The following is a 20,173-nucleotide window of genomic DNA, read 5'->3' as shown; positions in this document are numbered from 1 at the left end:
ACTTATATACCGCTTCATAGGGCTTTCAGCCCTCTCTAAGCGGTTTACAGAGTCAGCATATTGCCCCCACAGTCTGGGTCCTCATTTCACCCACCTCGGAAGGATGGAAGGCTGAGTCAACCTTGAGCCGGTGAGATTAGAACCGCTGAACTACAGATAGCAGTCAGCTGAAGTGGCCTGCAGTACTGCACCCTAACCACTGCGCCACCTCAGCTCCTATATATCTAGCTCTGTTAGATTACTCTTTCTTGGTGTACTTTTCTTCACATAAACAAATTAATACTGTTTATTCTTTTGAAAAGGGTTTTGAAAAGTTGAGTGTGTGGTAGTTTTGGAAAACTTAAATAGCTTTTCAGAGTTGTTCTTACTTTGATTCAAAAGCAACTTGTTGATCTTAGGATCAGGCCAAACAGAATTTTGCTATTTTCTTTGTATTAGAATGAAAATTCAGATTTTATTAATTACATTAATTCTAGGTAACCTTGCAGAACGCTCATTTTCACTACATCCATTTTATATGTCTCAAAATTACAAACAGCATGTAAATGTTTTTGAAAGAATTCAAAAGAAAGGAAGGGTCCAGTATTTTCAAAGCAAGTCATTTGCTTCTTGAGGCTCTTTAGTTCTTCATGCTGAATTAAATTTGCCATTTAGAGAAATGCTTTCCATACTGTGTTTTTAAATTTCAGATACTATCAACATTCTAGACAGAAAGCAAATTACATGCTATAATGACAGATACATGAAGTTTTCCTTTAAAAATGTGTTAGGATTGGCCAGCAGAATTTTCAAGGAAACCACTAACACTTTCTTGTGGGAAGAATGTGTTAGAGAAATGACTGAAAATAGCCTCTGAGACTTCAATACAACAAACTGTAGTTTTGACAGCTGGTATCCAACATCACTTGGCTAGATTGCCTTGTCAGCTTGTGTCTATTTTTATTGTAAACCACCAGTCAGAACATAAGAAGAGCCCTCATGGATCAGCCAGGACCCTATGTAGTCTAACATTTTGTTTCCATTAGTGGGCAGCCAAAAGGTTGAGAAACTTTTAAAGGACAACATTAAGAAATAGTTGTTCCTAATACAGATTCACACCAGGAAGATTCCATTTAGCCATAACAATAATAGTATGAAAAGGAATCACCCTTTATTCTTTTAGCAGACTAACTCAGAAATCTCTGCTGCCGAATCATAATCAAAACCTTATATCCATTAATTCTGTTCTCAGAAGCATCCACTTTAGTTTGAGTTCACCCTTAGCCAAAAATGTTTTCCACATATTTGAAGCTTTCAGGCTAGCAACCTCCACCAAAGGCAGTAGATAGATAATTATTTCCTCTAAAATATAGGGATTAAAGGAGGGCCCAGAAGAAATGATTGAAAATTAAACAAGCTACTATATGGATCAATCAAAAAACAATATCCCTTCTTCTCTCTCATTCAAAAAGGAAATTTCTCTAAGGAAATAAATTATTATTTGTAATTGAGGACAGGGTGGAACCACTATTTATTCCTCATATGTTTCATATAGAAATGCACCACATAAATGGAAGTTGGAAATTAGGAGTACATGGATACTTTGCTTTATTTCTCAATTCTAAACCACTCATTTTCTTTCCCTCTTTATTTTCTTTTCTCTTGTACTTGTTTCAGAGAATATGTACACATTTTCTGTAATATGTATTACAGTGTCTTCAGGTATGGCTATAATTTTGTGGAGAAAATTATAAATTTTCTACATTATGAGATTTTTTAAAATTTGATAATTTTGCCCAATTCTTAGTAAAAAAATAAAAGGAGTCTAGGGTGACTCAAGAGTTCATGACAATCCTGAGCCTAAGCTAGTTCATCGAGAACCAGGCATGGTACAGTGGTACACCGTATCTGGAGTTCCTGTGACAGCAATGACTATGTGATCTTCAATTGGGAGACCTATTGGCCAAATCATGCACTGATTATCATTGGTGTTGATACTTATTTTTGGAAAGCTGGACCCATTAAATTGGTCCAATCTGATAACTGATGAACCTGGATGGTTTTCAGAGATAGCTAGGGGATTTTCCTGCCAGTCTGTTGCATATTCCAAGCTTTGGTTGCTGCTTGGAATAAAGAGACAGCTGAGACATTGGATTAGATTGTGTCTTTGTAACCTTTCCTCTCTTGTGGAGAGTCTTGGCACTCTATGTGGTTTAGAGAGGAGCTGAGAGAATTGAAACAGAAGAGAGGTCTAGAGCACTGCTGCTACTCAACTGGGAACAACTCAAACACAGTTAGAGCCACCATTAAGGTCTTCCTTGTTTGATGGGAACGGTTTGAAAATGCTGTGGCCCGGCTGCCCGGGAGGGGTCCTCTGACTGCAATTACTGAGGCCACCTGGGAACGCCGTGGCCACTTGGGAACGTCGCAGCCAGCCGCTGAGGACGCCTGTGGATGCCGAGGCTGTTTGTGAACGACGCGGCTTGGGAGCGCCATGGCCCAGCTGCCCTAGAGGAGTTTTGACCCTGGGGGGGGGGGCTTGATTTTGCTGGAGCTTCCATGTGACTGCGGTTATTGAGGCCGATCGAGAATATCACGGCCTGAGATTGCCCTGAGATTGCCCTGGCTCTGCCTTTAGACTCTTTAGAGGATACTGCGGCTCAGTGGTTTTGGAGGGGCTCTGCTGCCTGTTGGCTAGGGTTTCTGAGGGAGCCCCGACCCTACTGTGACTGCCATTAAGCACTGCAAATACCCAGAGAGGATACTGTGGAGTTTCTTGGGTCATTACTCAAGTAGCTAGGTGAATTGAACTAACCATCTTGCGAACTTTGGGGTGCCGCCTGTGGCGAGAGGCGGGCGGGGACTTCCCGACCGTCGGGGCCGTGGACACCTGCTGGAGCCTGGAAGAGTGGGCTGAGACCATCTTGGCTGCCGTGAAAGCAGCTATTGGTGACTGTTTGGGGGGACCCAACCCCCCCAGGTTGTCTGACGCCTCCTTCTGCTGTTGTGCTGCTGTAGGGTCAGGCTAGGGACAGGGTAGGGCTAGATTAGAATAGGGTGGGGTTAGTTTAAGTTAGGTTAGGTTAGGTTAAGGTTAGGGTGAGGGTGAGGGTGGGGGTGGGGTTGCTAGCCTGATGGCCTACCGACGGGCTGCCTCCACCGGGAGTGTCACGGTACAGCTGGGAGTGGGGTTCCCCCCCTTTATCGTGAGGTTTCCCTGGCTCCTGGGTGTTCTCTGTTTCCGACGGGGGGGGCGTTGTTGCTGGGGGCCGTCGCCTGTGGCTGGCCCTAAAACTTTCGTCATCATTTATCGCCTGCGGCCTGCTTGCCTCTCAGACTTTCCTGGCTTCTCTCTGGATTACTGCTGGGTTATCATCATATGCCCCGCTATTATTTTCTGGACTTCGGACACTTGTATGGGAGGCTTGGATACCACCCCCTTTTTGGCCTCTTTGGACTATATAACTGGAGATATTGCGCAGATTTATAATTTTTATATATCGGTAATTGTCACAATTTTTTATAATTTTAATGTATGGGGAGTGTGTGGTATAATTGTGATTGATTGAATGTTCCCACTTTTATCATGATATTGCTGTTTTTCTGTTTTTAACTTGTATTGTGGGGATTGATTGATTGTATGTATGGGTATGTTTGGTGGGCCGGGAGTTTAGCTGGGTGCCTCCTGCACTGAGTGCTCTGGCAGAAGTGTCAGGGGGACCCAGGCCCGGTTCCGGCCCTTGGATGTGTGTGTCGAAGGGCCTGCTGGGGAATTCGGCGGCAGGGGGAGAGGGCGGAGGGACCACAGATGCAGGAGTGGGCCGGAATATTGGGGTCATATTGGGGAGGGGCAGATATGGTGGGAACTTCAGGGCGAGCCATTACCGGGGAAGGAGGGCTCCCTTTGTCAGAGGGATCCCTCCTTCCAGCCCTGTGAGTTCCACTCCAAGGCCAGATGGCATGAGTAGTCAGGACCCTGGTCTCAGGTTGCTGTTGCTAAATGCCAGGTCTGTGGTTCACAAGGCTCCCCTCGTCCAGGACCTAATTATAGACAAGGGGGCAGACCTGGCATGTATTACTGAAACCTGGCTGGGCCTGGAGGGAGGAGTCCCCCTCACCGAAATGTGCCCAGAGGGTTTTCAGGTGCTTCATCAACCACGACCTCAAGTAAGGGGCGGGGGAGTGGCCATTGTTATCCGGCAGTCTTTAGCTCCTCGTAGGATCCCTGCTCCGGAGCTTGTCGGATGTGAGTCCTTGCTGGTGAAGATGGACCTTGCAGGTCAAGTGGGATTGTTGTTAACATACCTGCCTCGCAACAGCGTGACAACAGCCCTCCCCTTGCTCCTCGAGTCAGGACCCGTGCCCCTCCTGGCTGGTCGCAAACAGCAAGGAGGTGACACGGAGCTGGATCCAGGCGATGGTGAATGCCTCTCTTCGGGAGGGCTTCTTCCCACCGGCATTGAAGTTAGCGGTGGTGAGACCCCTCCTGAAGAAGCCATCGCTGGATCCAGCCATTTTGAACAACTACTGTCCAGTCTCCAACCTCCCCTTTATTGGGAAGGTTGTTGAGAAAGTGGTAGCCTCTCAACTCCGACGGTCCTTGGATGAAGCCGATTATCTGGACTCCTTTCACTCTGGATTCAGGCCTGGCTACAGCACGGAAACCGCTTTGGTTGCACTGACCAATGATCTCTGGAGAGCCAGGGATGGAGGCCATCCCTCCATCCTAGTGCTTCTTGACCTCTCAGCAGCCTTCGATACCATCGACCATGGTATCCTTCTGTGACGGTTACGAGAGGTGGGGGTGGGAGGCACCGTTTTTTGGTGGTTCTCCTCCTACCTTTCGGACAGGTCACAGTTGGTGTTGGTCGGGGGACAGAGGTTGACCCCTAGGCCCCTGAAATATGGGGTTCCTCGGGGTTTGGTCCTATCCCCCCTCCTGTTTAACATCTACATGAAGCCACTGGGTGAGATCATTCGACGGCACGGGATAAAATACCATCAATACGTGGACGATACTCAGTTGTATCTGTCCGCCCCCTGCCAACTCAGTGAACCGGTCGACGTGATGTGCCAGTGTCTGGAGGCTGTCAGGGTCTGGATGGGGGTTAACAAGCTTGTGCTCAATCCAGACAAGACCGAGTGGCTGTTGTGTTTCCCTCCCAAAAATTTGGTTAGTATTCCATCACTCAGGCTGGGGCGTGAAATTCTACGCCCCTCAGACAGGGCTCGCAACCTGGGAGTCCTCCTGGACCCACAGCTGACTTTAGAACATCATTTGTCAGCTGTGACCAGGGGGGGCATTTGCCCAGGTTCGCCTGGTGCACCAGTTGCGTCCCTACCTGAACCAGGAGGCACTTGCAACAGTCACTCATGCCCTCGTGACCTCAAGACTGGACTACTGCAATGCGCTCTACATGGGGCAGCCCTTGAAGAGCATTCGAAGACTTCAACTCGTCCAGAATGCAGCCGATTGTGGGTGTACCTCGATACACCCACGTTACATCTATCCTCCGCAAGCTGCACTGGCTTCCAATCGGTCTCCGGATACGCTTCAAGGTGCTAGTTATCCCTTATAAAGCCCTTCATGGTATTGGACCTGGGTACTTGAGAGACCGCCTGCTGCCAATTACCTCCCAAAGACCCATTAGATCGCACAGGGTTGGCCTCCTCCGGGTTCCGTCTACCAGCCAATGCCATCTGGCTATGACCCAGGGGAGGGCCTTCTCTGTGGCAGCTCTGGCCCTTTGGAACGAACTCCCCGCAGAGATTCAGACCCTCACCTCTCTCCAGGCCTTCCGAAAAGCCGTTAAAACCTGGCTGTGTCGGCAGGCCTGGGGTTGATGAGCTCCCTTCCCCTCTCGACTTGTGTGGCTGTTGGCTATTTTAAATGCTTGTCTTGTACTTGTGTGTTCCCTTTCCCGCTTGAGTTGTTCGCCGCCCTGAGTCCCGCAGGGAATAGGGCGGCATATAAATAAAACAAATCTCAAATCTCAATCTCACAATAAACTTCTGTTGGTTTCTGAGAACAGAATTGTTGCAAAATCTGTATGTCTACTTTAGTTGTAACATAAGTATATAAAAATACATAGTTTTGGATCTAATTTAGATATGGCATTAACACCATCTGGTATAAGACATGGCCTCTGCACTTCTTATCTTCTTGCCATGTTTCCTTTGTTTCTGTCTTCTATGTAACTCTAATTGTACCAGTTGAGTCTTATTCCCAGTTTCAGCACTCCTAGAAAACCAACTGCTATAGTGAGAAGGAAAAGCACTCCTGTTTCACTGATACTTGTTTTACTTCATAGCTGTCTTTGGCCATCTGGCAACTTTTGCTCTATTAAATCAAACAATTTAAACCATCTGTACTCACCTATCAGTTGCTAATTCAGACAACAGGACTGATTTTTTAAAGTGACTATTCCTGTACAAAAATATATATTTTTTTGTACACACTTTATCTGTACGAACTTTTCAGCACCCATTTCTTCAGAGGGTTTTTCACTTTTCCTCAGTCAACTTCATTTTTTCAGATTTTCTTTCTTCCTGAATAATCTTCATTTTCTGTGGCAGGAGATATCTATTTCATGCTAGAGAGAAAGAAAAGGGCATTTTATTACAATAGGACCCATACCTATAAGAGTGCTATCTTGAAAAACAAATCCTCCAAAATGTTGCTCAAATATTAATGGTTGAACATGTTATACACTAGACAGTATATAAAATCCATAGCTGTGAAATACTTCTATTAAGATCAGCAAAAATTACATGGAAATTTGTGCAAGCTTTTAGGGCATTCAACACCAGATCCTATTCAAAAGAATTTTTAAAAAGGATAAGAAAGAAGCAAGAGTGTCAATTTAGTCCATCAGAGTTGCACTCCAAAGGCAATCTCAGATAGGAGATAGGAGGCTGAATACAATAGTAAGTGGTGTTATTATTGCTAGTATCCAAAATTTTCCATTCAAGAAAAAATAAAATGATAATTTATCACAGTTGTCTCCTGCCATGGAGGAGAGGCGGAAGACAAAATAAACACCTGGTTGCTTTTTTTGCCTTTCTGCCTTTGTCACAAAAACAGTTAAGTAAGTTAATCTTTTGTCCCATGATAATCAGTTCAAGAAGGATTGAACCCCATAAGATACCCAACTGAGGAAAAGTTTCATATAAAAAAAGGTGGACAATATTTTTTGTGGTAAAATGGTAAACTAAAAGATAAGATGTTCATAAGTAACTCATAAGAAAGCTGTATAGGCTATGGCTTAACCATTGGGTGGTTCAGTGGTAGAAAGTTGGCTCAGGGATAGATCTGTGTGTGATCATTAATGGGGTTCTGTCTAAACAGAGATCAGTCACAAACGGTGTCCCACAAGACTCAGTCCTAGGTCCTGCCCTGTTCTATTCATGTGTTTATGATATAACAAGGATTGCCAGGTAAAATTTGCCTTTTTGCTGATGACACAAAAATGTATGATAGAGTTGACATACCTGGGGGTATTTGTAGCATGATAAACAATTTGAGGGACGTGGTGGCTCAGTGGCTAAGAGGCTGAGCTTGTCAATCAGATCTGTCGGCAGTTCGGTGGTTCGAATCCCTAGTGCCACATAAGGGAATGAACTCCCATTACTTGTCCCAGCTTCTGCCAACCTAGCAGTTCGAAAGCATGTAAAAATGCAAGTAGAAAAATAGGAACCACCTTTGGTAGGAAGGTAACAGCATTCCATGCACCTTCAGCATTTAGTCATACTGGCCACATGACCACTGAGATGTCTTCGGACAATGGCTCTTTGGCTTTGAAACAGATGAGCACTGCCCCCTAGAGCTGGGAATGGCTAGCACATATGTGCGAGGAGAATCTTTACTTTTACCTTTAAACAATTTGGCATTGTTGAAAAAATGGTCCAAATTGTGGAAACTGCAGTTGAATGTTTCTATATGCAAGATCATGCACTTAAGGAAAAATAATTATCTGGCAGGGTACAGTATTGGGGGTGCAGTGTTAGAACAACAGAATAAAAATATTTAGATGTGCTCATAGCAGATGACTGCAAAATGAGTAAACATTATGGCCAGGCAGCTGTGAAGTCAAACAAAATTCTAGGATGAATCACTAGAGGGATCACCAGCAGAAAAAAGGAAGTCTTGACCCCACTACCGAGGGAATCAGGCCCCATTTGGAATACTGTGTACAACTCTATTCTTTCCCTTTAGAAGTTGATTTAATTATGGGTGACATGACAAAATATTTTCCATGCATAAAGCAGTATTAGACATAAGAACAGACAAACAAACCCTACAATCTTATCTTTAAATAGAGTAATTGACCTACTATCCCTACTGTGGAAAGCAAAAAAAAATTCTGTTACAATTTCCCCTTTTAATGTTATTTTGATAGATATAAAATTAGGGAAAGAAACTTTAATATTACCAACTTTGTTTGTAATATTCTTTATTGAAATGATGATAAAACACACAAAAAATATTTATTTATTTATTTATTTATTTATTTATTTATTTATTTATTTATTTATTTATTTATTTATTTATTTATTTATTTATTGCACAGCTGTAACAATAGGAGTGGAAATCTTTCTATTTACTCCAGTTTCATACAACCCTCTGACTGCAATGAAGTATGTCCAAGGGAGAAAATGTTAAAGTTGCTAAACTGGATAGTTACATTGGAAGATAGAGGAATTCAGATCCCCGGGTACTTTAAAATAATACAGTCAGAGTTTGTGGGAAAAGTTACACAACAGTTTTTACACTACAGCCTTCAGCTGCTTAATTCCCATGTATAAGCTTTGGACATGACGCTTCCTTTAAAAAGCCTTTTCTGGATTCAAGTATGCTTTGGCTATGTTCTCTCTGGACCTTGCTCACTATACCTATGATGGATGGCATCTCCTGTTGTTTTTTTTTTTTTAACCTCTCCCACCTGTACTGGCAAACCAAGCACCAATAAATTTGTTTTCATGGATGCATAGTGTAGCACTTTTTGGAAAGATGTCTTTGTTTAGCATCTTTGCAAGCCTAGGAAGAGGTGCATTAGTTTAAAGAGGTTCTTAAGGTGTATACACAATACAAATCTCATTTTTTGCTTTTCTGTATCACTACACAGTCCTGAGCATAATCTTAATACTTTTCACTGCAAAAAAACAAAAACAAAAAAATCTCTAAGGCTGGCTTTGGTAGAAACTATATCTCTCTTTCTTTCTCTGTATCCCTTTTGTTCAATCATGTCCTATTCTTGGAGACTGCATGAACAACTTCCTGCAATTTATTTGCAGGTTTTCAGAAGTGGTTTGTCAAGGATTGGGAGAAAATGACTGACCCAAGGGCAGCCAACTAGTTTTGTGCCTAAGGCAGGACTTGAACTCACAGTCTCCCAGATTCATCGTGCCTTAACTACTTTGCCAAACTGGCTCTCATAAACTATGTAGAAACTTTTTAAAAAGCAGAAAGGTGTTTGGTTTCCACAGAAGGATATCTGTATGCTGTTTTTATTTTAACTAATATTTTTTAATGTCACTTATAAAAATAAAGATTAGAAACCAGCCCTCCATCCATATGCTTAGATTTTCCAGAAAGCTATTTAGTGAGTTCTTCCTATGTTAAACAGTATATGTCTGTGTATGAGCTCAATTTAATCAGATGGAAAAGACAATGATTTAAAAATGGTTCAATGAATCTATATATTTCATGGGTAGCAGGTGGCAGGTTTCTGTAATGAAAAGGATCCTAGGCTGTCAAAGCAGAAAGTTTAACAGTGAGATCTCAAAAGCAGGAAAAGTATGTTCAAATGAAATAACAATGTCGAAAGCAAGAAATATACTATTAGAGAAGAGGCAAAAAGGCAAATACCATGCCTAGAGACCATTTAGATAAAAAATATATTTTTGTCCTGTCTGATGAGGTTAACTGCAGTCTTCATGAAATAGCTTTGCTATTGGCACATAGTTCATCTATCAATATAGTTAATGGCCAGGCTTTCCTGGATAAAAATTGCAATTATTTTAAAATGGGGATGTGGATCAATTCAGATGAATTACTGAACAGCACTTTTGTTGCACAAACAACTTAAGACATGCATATCTAATATAATTTCTTCTGGAAAAAAACTAAGATGACCAATTCATTACTAAGATGACATTACAATGAGAAATAAACTATTTTTCCTCTGTTGGGCAGGTATAAGTGACATCTATAATATCCAGCACTAAGTATTATTGCTACATCATCTGAAGATGCTAAAGAAAAGAGGACAATGGTATGCAGTCAACAACACGAGTATCACCAAAGGGGGAAAAAATCCTACAGCTTCTAGAAGCAGGCAAGCCTAAAAATTGGTAAAAGGACTCATAGAGAAACTTCATACCTAGTCTAGGAGCTGGACTGAAGTCAGTGGTCCAATTGCTAGCTTTTCAATGGATAAACAGAATAGAATAGGATAAAAAAATAGTCCACTCTTCTGTCTTCACCTCTTTTGAATAACAAATACCATAGAAAAGTGAAAACCAAACTGTTCTAATACTAAGGTGACCAGATTTTCAGATTGGAAAAGAGGGACACCCTTGACCGGGGGGGGGGGGGGGGCTTGATTAAAAAAAATTTTTTTTGTCAAAAGGTCACCCCAGGACACTGAAACCAGCATAAATACGAATCTGTTGCCAAACAAAATTTTGATCACGTGACCATGAGGATGCTGCAACGGTCGCTAAGTGTGAAAAATGGTCGCAACGGTCGCTAAGTGTGAAAAATGGTCTCAACGGTCGCTAAGTGTGAAAAATGGTCATCAGTCACTTTTTTCAATGCCATTGTAACTTTGGTCACTAAATGTTTTCCCCCTCCTCGAGACTCCTCACTTCTTCCTTCATTCCTCTTGCTTATCTACCTTCACCTTATCTGTCTTCTGCTCTTTCCCTCTCTTCCTTCCTTCCTCCCTCCTTCCATCCTCTTCTTTCCTCACTCACTCCCTTCCTCCTTTTTTCTCTTCCTTCCTCCTTCCATTCTTTATACGATATAAAATTCAATGAGGGTGAAACACACCAAATCTGGCAAAGCTGCCTTGCACCAACCTGGCCTGCCCATAGAATAGCAGCCACTTTGAGACACATAAACCTGGTCTGAACATATTGCATCACAAAGATTTGCAAAGATCACATTTGCAAAAAGGAACATTTCTTGTAGTAAATACATTTTATAAACAATTTAAAAGTAAAAATCCCCCCAAAATAATAAAAAAGGTATTCTATAAATAAAAGAAATCCTTAAAAACCATTGTTAAGTATTACACCAGCAATAATTTATACTGTCACCATTTCAAACTATCATCAGAAATACGAATCCGTTGCCAAACATCAACATTTTGATCACGTAACCATGAGGATGCCACAATGGTCGCTAAGTGTGAAAATGGTCGCTAAGTGTGAAAAATGGTCATCAGTCACTTTTTTCAATGCCATTGTATCTTCCTGATTATTAAAAGTGCAAATTCACTCAGTGTCAATCATGACTCCTGAGTCCATTTCAAAGTATTGTGCATAGAAATTTTAAAAATGGCTTGTTTCAATTTATTTTGGATAGAATCTTTTTTTAAATAGTCTAAGACAATTTAAAAAAAGAATCAACACAGAATACCACTATTTTAAAAAATCATATGCACAATAAATAAAATATTATTTTAAAATACATTGAGCCTATACTCCTTACAGTAAATGACTCATCTGGAAACAAGCCAATAGCATTTTTTGTGCTTTCAAATTTACAGATGTTCCAAAATCAGCTTAAAGTCCAAATATTTAAAGACCACCCCCCTCAAAGCTATCTTACCAGAGCTTTAAATATCTTCTGGGGAGGCCCTGTAATCCCATTCATGACAAAGGTAGGGCTTTCTCAGGAGGAAGGTTTCAGCTGGTGCCCATCCTTTGGAAACCTCCTCCAGAGCAGGGAGCCCTAACCTGCTGTCCATTCAGGAAGGCTGTACAAATTATTCTGTCTTCTAGAGCCATTGGGATTTAATATGGTTTTATCACTGGATTTTCTTTTTATTGTTTTTGTGGAATTGTTACAATGATTTTATAATAATATAATTTTATTTGGCATTTTTGTTGCTGTAAACTGCTGAAAGCCCCTGATAGAATACAAATTATTTAATAATAAATTTAAAAAGCTGGATGCAAGATATGAAAACATTGCAAACTATTGTTCAAGATAATTTGAGAAAAGGGAATCATTCACCAAGAGTGCTAATAACTACTGCTAAGTTATATAGCAAATCAGATACTAAGGCCTAATGCCACAGAGGGGAGAGAAATTCATAAGTTTTCAAGATTTCCTGCACTGCTTCAAACATATACACTTAATACCAATGAATCCACAGCTATTATTTGATACAAGAAGATGGGTATGGAGAACGGAAAGAAATTTAAATTAATAAAAAAGATGCCACTGAAATCATCTGTTTTAAATTATAATCCCTCTTCCTGACAGTGGATCAATAAAAAAAGATTATGCCCAATTCAAACTGGAAAAATACATTTAGCTCAAAAAAATAAGATCGTCATGGTGATGAAAGAACATGGCAAGTATCCCTAGGAATTATTTGTCTCCAGGCAAATAAGGAAATACCTGTTGCTCTGGTCTTTAATGCAATTCTTGCTTAAGGCAGAGCCCTCCCCCGAAAAAATGCTTCTGCCGGGCTGCGAGAGCCACGTGGAAGTTGTCTGCACGGCTGAAAAACGGACTGTTTGCTGGGCTGGGAGGAGGAGACAGCCCCCTGCCTTCTCCCCCTTTGGCTTTGCGAAGTTCATAGCCAGCACGGGCGGCAAGTCTGGATGGAACCACGTGGAAGTTCTCTGCGCGACCGGCAGCCGCTTTTTACTCCCAAGTAAAATTTTTACTCGGGAGTAAATTTTACTCCCGAGTAAAAATTTTACTCGGGAGTAAGTAAAATTTACTCCCGAGTAAAAATTTTTACAAAACATGATTTATTTTACTCACCACCAGTAAGCGCAGCTGCAACCCCAACAAGAAAGACAAAATAAAATGGAGACTCGCGCATGCGTCCTCAGCTAAGGAATCCAGCCAATCAGTGAGCTGGTTGGCCAGCTCACTGATTGGCTGGAGTCCAGCCAATCAAATCAGTGAGCGGCAGGCTGGGCTGGCTTAAATTTGTAGGTAGCATAGAACAGAACGATGAGCCAGCCCAGCAGCTGATGGGCGGGAGCTGCGAGTTCCAAAAAAAGCGTGCCTTTTAAAAAAGCGGGCGGGACGCGGGAAAATGCATCAAAAAGCGGGGGTGTCCCGCCAAAAGCGGGATGTCTGGTCACCTTATCTAATACAGCACAATAATTAGGTAAAATAATTAAAAACAGAAACAGCCACAAGGAATATATTAAAGAATTTAAATATTAATTAGATGTTAATAAAGGAGAAAATGTTTTAAAAATAACAATAGGAATACATTAAAAGTACAACCTGTAAGGTTACTTTAGGATATTAGTATTATTACAAACACAAATTTAAGTCAAATCCTATAGACCAAACTATTCTATTCCCGTTTAGAGACAGTAAGTTATTTTTCACAATATTTCACATTATTCTCCATAATGCAAACATGAATGGTAATCAGAAGCATCCATAGATAAGAAGGTTAAAGAAATCCCAGGATGCAAAAGAGAAATAGTTAGGAAAAAATAAGAGGAGGAATAATCACAATGTGTTGTGGCCTATGCAGATTCATGAAAGTTTATGAGCTTTCTTGCTAATCTTATTGATGGACCTTTCCTAAATTTGCCTCTGGTTATCATTACATCTTGCACCATTCAGTTCATTAACTCTGTTTTTTGCTGATTGTGCAGGCATTATTATTTCTTATGCCACTTGAAATTTCTATTGATTTTATTGAGTATCTCTAAGTGTATTGTGGAAAAGGCATGAACAAAGCAATTGATTTATTTTACATTGTTCGTATTTCATATCCTCTCCTCTTTTCAGATTTGCATTATAATAATTAATCTCTTCAAAACTGTTTTCAGTTGTTAAAGCTATTCCTCTTGGTTCACACTGTTAGTAAAAGAATAACTTGTACAAAGGGCACTGTTGATACTCTGCCTCATATATATTATTCCAGGAGGACATTGAGTCTGCTCTAGAGATATTTGCTACTAAAGAAACCAAATTGTTGTTTTAGAGCTAATATAAAATATAAGATTTTTTTTCCAATAAAAAAGCTGGAGCTAATGCTCTAAAGAATTATCATTAGTCCATGAATAACCATTTATCACTTGAAAAATGCAATTTCATTTTTACATTTATTATAGCCTTTAGCCAATCAATTATTTGAAAGATATCTGAACCACCAAGGAAAAGAATAGGATGTTTGCTCACCTCTAACTTTCATTTGTTTCTAGAGCTTATTTAAATCTCATTTAAAACTTGCATAATTTCTCTAAAGTTTTAACACATCAACACAGTCTTCTCCTTTAAAAAATGAGGAAAAGAAACCAGAAACTGCACTTTTAGTATAGCCTGTTTCTGGAAACCAAGTTAGTGTTTATACATATTAAATGACAAATAAAAAGGTAAACATTTTCTGAGAAGTTTTGCCCATTTGGAGATTGTATGGTGAAACATTGTTTTTTCTTCCTAGTGTTTTTTTCACAAGTCCAGGTATTTTTATTTTATTTTATTGATCAACCAAGTGTGGTTGGGATAGGAATTGACCAACTGTGTTGTTGATGAGGTTAATGTCATGGACTGAGAGGGAGTCAAAATCACCCAGCCAGCTTTCATATCTAAGGCAAGACTAGAATTCAGATTGTTCGTTTTTAGCCTGGTATCTTAACCCTAAACCAGTCTTGTTCTAACACAAAATTGACTCTGGTGACAGAATATGGGTTAATTGTTAAATTTATTTATAAACACTAGAGCCTTAATCCTTTTGCTTACCATCATATTTTTAACGATCAGCCATTACTCAACTTTATAATGGTGTGTATGAAAGGGTCACTGGGTAAACTCTACTGCTGTGATGGCAAACCTATGGCATGCATGCCACAGGTGGAACACAAAGCCTGCTGGCACACGAGACATCAGCTCCAGAGCACATGTGCGTGCCAGCCAGCTGATTTTTGGCATTCTGGAGGGCTGGGGGAAGCCGTTTTCGCCTCCAAAGGGCTGGGGGAGAACAAAACTTCTGGTTGGCCTGTTGGGCCCATTTTTTGCCCTCGCCAGGCTCTGGAGGCTTTCCTGGCCTGGGAAGGTAAAAAATGGCATCCCCCCCCCGCTCTGAGGAAATACCAAGCTCATCTTGGAGGCAAGTAGTGAAGCGTGCATGTTTTTTTTTTTTTACGTGCATGCACATGTGGGGAAGCACTTTGCATTATGGGTGCTGGCATGCATGCATACGCCTTCACATTTTTTGCACCCAGCAACAAAAAGGTTAGCCATCACTGCTTTACTGCATGAATGAGGAAGAGTAATGCTATATTTTCTTAAAATCTCCTTCTACTACTCAGCAGAGTGACAGATTATTAATATGAAAAGAAGCCTTCAGCCATGCCATATTTTTTCTGAAGTCCAGTTGATTTGTTCAAAGAATACCAGTGGTTGGATCCCACTAGTTAGCAAATGTAAACATAGTGGTATCGCCATATTGTTGAAACAATTTTTGCTTTTTGAAGTATATTGATATTATCTGTACAATGTACAAATTACTTGGAGAATGTACAAAAACTATTATGTGCATCCCTAAGAGCTGTTGATGTTATGTTGTAGATAATCTAGATCAGTGCTTCCCAAAGTAGGCGGTGGGATGACTTAGGGGGGCGCTAAGAGGCAAGGGGGCGGCAGGGGGGCGCCAAGAGACAAGGGAGGTGGCAGAGGACTGCTGGAGGTGACCCCCTCGCAGGGCGCAATTCTGCCTGGGGCTCTGTTGACTGCCAGTCAGCTGAGCACTTCTGGCAGGTGAAATTCAGCCTGTTCTGACCGGTTCTCCTGAATGGTAGGACAAATTATGGGTAGTTCGGAGAACCGGTAAAATGCACCACTGACTGGCTCTGCGCTCACCTTCTGCCCCTCCCACTCACTCCTTTTTGTACCTTGCCTGCTGCTGCTCCCTAGTTCCCTCGCTTATCTCACCACACAGCCCAGCAGATCTCTGCCCAGTGAGTTTTCCTTTGCTTCTATTCTAGCTATATCAGGATCTTCTTCTGATGGAAATTCCAGATTGGGTGATAAATCCATTTTCAGATACTGAGGAAGATGGGATAGTGGAGGAACAACTCATAAAGCTGCAAAATAACATTGAGCTGAAGTCAAAGTGTAAGAAATTGTACCAAGAGTTTTGGTTACATAAATAAATTTCTGATCGCTATCCTGTACTATGGACAGTGGTTAAGAAGCTCCTTGTTGCATTTCCAACATCATATTTGGTGGAACATGGCTTCAGTGTGGTCATCCAACTTCTCTCCAAGCAAAGAAATCGACTCCAGATTACTGAACATGGTGATTTAAGACTCCTGCTAAGTGACTTAAAACCAGACATTGGGAAACTGGTATCACTTCATCAAGTCCATCCATCACATTAAGAATTTACTGAACAGTGAAGTAGTTACTAAATTTTACTGAGTGTACTAAGTTACTAGTTACTAAGGTTCTTGATAAATGACTATCAGACTTTGAAAACCTGGTATCACTGGATCATGTTCAACAATTTTGTTGAATTAACATTAACTAAAAAGGTTTTTAAATTGGATTTTGAATAAATGTGCAATTAATTGTTACAGTTTTGAATTTTACTGTTACTATCTTCCTTCCATCATGCAAACTGCCCAGTCAAATGACTTGGAGGACTCCCAAGTTGCGGACCCTATCTGAGGGGCGTAGTATTTGACCCCCCAGCCTGAGAGATGGAACACTTGGCCAATTAGTGGGAGGGAAGCACAACAGCCACTCGGTCTTATCTGGATTGAGTACAAGCTTGTTTACCCCCATCCAGTCTCTAACAGCCTCAAGGCCCTGGCTCATCACGTTCATCGCTTCATTGAGTTGGCACGGGGCGGACAGATACAACTGTGTATCGTCCGCATACTGGTGGTATTTTATCCCGTGCCGTCAAATGATCTCACCCAGCGGTTTCATGTAGATATTAAAAAGTAGGGGGGACAGGACCGAACCCTGCGGCACCCCATATGTTAGGGGCCTAGGGGTCGATCTCTGCCCTCCGACTAACACCGACTGCGACCTGTCCGAGAGGTAAGAGGAGAACCACCGCAAAACAGTGCCTCCCACCCCCACCTCCCGCAGTCGTCGCAGAAGGATACCATGGTCGATGGTATCGAAAGCCGCAGAGAAGTCAAGGAGTACCAGGATGGAGGCGTGGCCTCCATCCCTGGCTCTCCAGAGATCATCGGTCAATGTGACCAAAGCGGTTTCTGTGCTGTAGCCAGGCCTGAAGCCAGACTGGAATGGATCAAGATAACTGGCTTCCTCCAAGGACCGCTGGAGTTGAAAGGCCACCACCTTCTCAACAACCTTCCCCACAAAGGGGAGGTTGGAGACTGGACGATAGTTGTTTAGAACGGCTGGATCCAGAGATGGTTTCTTCAGGAGGGGTCTCACCACCGCCGCCTTTAAAGCAGGGGGAAAGACCCCCTCCCAAAGGGAAGCGGCAACAACCACCTGGATCCAGCCCCGTGTCACCTCCTTGCTGTTAACAACCAGCCAGGAGGGGCACGGGTCCAGCACGCATGTGGAGGCACCTACAGCTCTCATAGCCTTGTCCACGTCCTCAGGGGTAACAGCTTGAAAATCAATCCAGCGATGACCTACCAGATTATCCCTTAGTGCCTCGGCTGGTTCTGCAGGATTGGAGTCCAGGTCTGCCCGAAACCGAGCAACTTTATCCACGAGGAACTGGACATAGTCCTCAGCCCTGCCCTGCAAAGGATCACCCGTATCCCTCCTATTTAGGAGGGAACGGGTTATCCTGAACAGGGTGGCTGGGCGTGACTCAGCGGACGCAATCAGAGTGGCAATGTAAGTTCTTTTTGATGTCCTGATTGCCCGGATGTACTCTCTGATGCAGGATATTAAAAGTGCTCAGTTCGATTCGGATTTACTGGATCTCCAATGGTGCTCTAGGCGTCTCTTTTGGCGCTTCATCTCCCGGAGTTCCTCAGTAAACCAAGGAGCCCTCCTGGATCCACTGCCTCGGAGCGGCCTTAGAGGCGCAATCCGGTTAAGAGACTCCGTCGCTGCCGAGTTCCAAGCAGCAACCAGAGTCTCCGCCGGACTGCGGGCGAGGGTATCAGGAATAACCCCAAGCTCCGTTTGGAACCCCAAAGTGTCCATAAGTCGCCTGGGGCGGAACCACCTGGTCGGTTCCTCCTCCCTACATTGGGGGTTTGGTCTCCGAAAGTCAAGCCTCAGTAGGTAGTGGTCTGACCACGACAGGGGTACGATCTCACTACCCCTCAGACCAAGATCACAAGTCCACTGCTCCGAGAGAAATACGAGGTCGAGCATGTGACCCACCGAGTGGGTTGGGCCCTGAATTACTTGGGTCAAGCCCATGGCTGTCATGGAAGCCATGAACTCCTGCGCTCCATCAGAGTGTTCGCCGAGCGAAGGCAAATTGAAATCCCCAGAACCATGAGCCTGGGGAACTCAATTGCCAGCTCGGCTACTGACTCGAGGAGCGAGGGGAGGGCTGCTGCAACGCTGTTGGGAGGCAGGTACGTTAACAGCAAGCCCACTTGACCCTTGAGGTCCAGCTTCACCAGCAGGGACTCACACCCGACAAGCTCCGGAGCAGGGATCCTACGAGGTACTAGAGACTCTCGGATAACAATGGCCACACCCCCACCCCTTCTCTGAGCTCTCGGCTGATGGAGCACCTGAAAACCCTCTGGGCACATCTCTACGAGGGGGACTCCTCCCTCCGGGCCCAGCCAGGTTTCAGTAATACATGCCAGGTCTGCCCTCTCGTCTAAAATTAAGTCCCGGACGAGGGGAGCCTTATGAACTACAGACCTGACATTTAGCGACAACAGCCTGAGACCAGGGTCCTGATTACTCGCGCCATCTGGCCTTGGAGTGGGACTCATAGGGCCGGAAGGAGGGATCTCTGTAACGTAGCGAGCCCTCCTTCCCCGGTAATGGCCAGCCCTAAAGTCCCCGCCATATCTGCCCCTCCCTGTTACGACCGTAATGCTCCGGCCCACTCCCGTGTCCACAATTCCCCCAACCACCCCAATGACCCCCGCGTTCCTCGGCAGGTCCTCCGAATCAAACACACTCATTCATTCACCCAAGCAGTCCCCACGTAATAATTAAAACACACAAAATACAACAATAATAGGTTAATAAAAGTGGGATCATTCACTCAATCACATGCATATCCCATGCATATCCCATACAAAAGAGAGAAAAAAAGAGAGAGAGAGAAAAAGAGGGGAAAGGAAGATTGCGCAGCTGTTAAAAAGGTGCAAGTTCATGTAGTGCAAATGGCTCTTAACGTTCAAGATGGTTAAAGTGACTGAAACCCAGCAATGGTCCAAAGGAGGCGTACAAGGGAATATCTCGTATCTCCCTCTCCTATCAGTCTGGGAAGGTCCAAAAAGTCCGGGACAGTTGAGGGGAGCAGAGGGCCTTCTTACACGTTGTGAGCACCCCCACTCGTCCAGGGTCCAAAGCACTGCAGTGAATGGAGTTAAACAAGTGCTATCCGAAGCAATAAACAGCAAGTTCAGAGGTCCTGGAATTTCTGAAGCCCAGATGGAAAGCAGGGGGGGTGGAAAAAGGCTCCACAGCAGCGATGATGGGCTGAAGGAGAAACTCACCCAGGGAAGAGGTCCAGTCAAGCAAAAAACAGAAGGAAAAGGTGGCAGCATTGATGTAAAGGCTGAATCAAACAGCGGGGGGAGGGGCGTCCGGAAGGGCCATGGCGGTGGCAAATACAGCCAGCCTCCAGATTCGCCCGTCCTCGGTGGGTGCCCAGATCATTCTCCTCCCCTTCAGGGCAATGGCTGTGCAAAAGGACCGAAATGGAGGAGGGGGGGGGCTAGAGAGACTCCGGCAGCCGAGGAATCCACCAGCTGCCTTGCCTCATCCAGCGTCGTTCGAATCACCCACCTTTTTTGATGGTAAAAGGTCTCCAAAGGACAGGCAAACACCAGGGCTCCT

Source organism: Thamnophis sirtalis, unplaced genomic scaffold (genome assembly GCF_051295495.1).
Source record: "Thamnophis sirtalis isolate CommonGarterSnake01/CBP01778 unplaced genomic scaffold, rThaSir2_p1.2 scaffold_10, whole genome shotgun sequence".
Lineage (NCBI taxonomy): Eukaryota > Metazoa > Chordata > Lepidosauria > Squamata > Natricidae > Thamnophis > Thamnophis sirtalis.
This window is presented reverse-complemented; position numbering follows the sequence as displayed.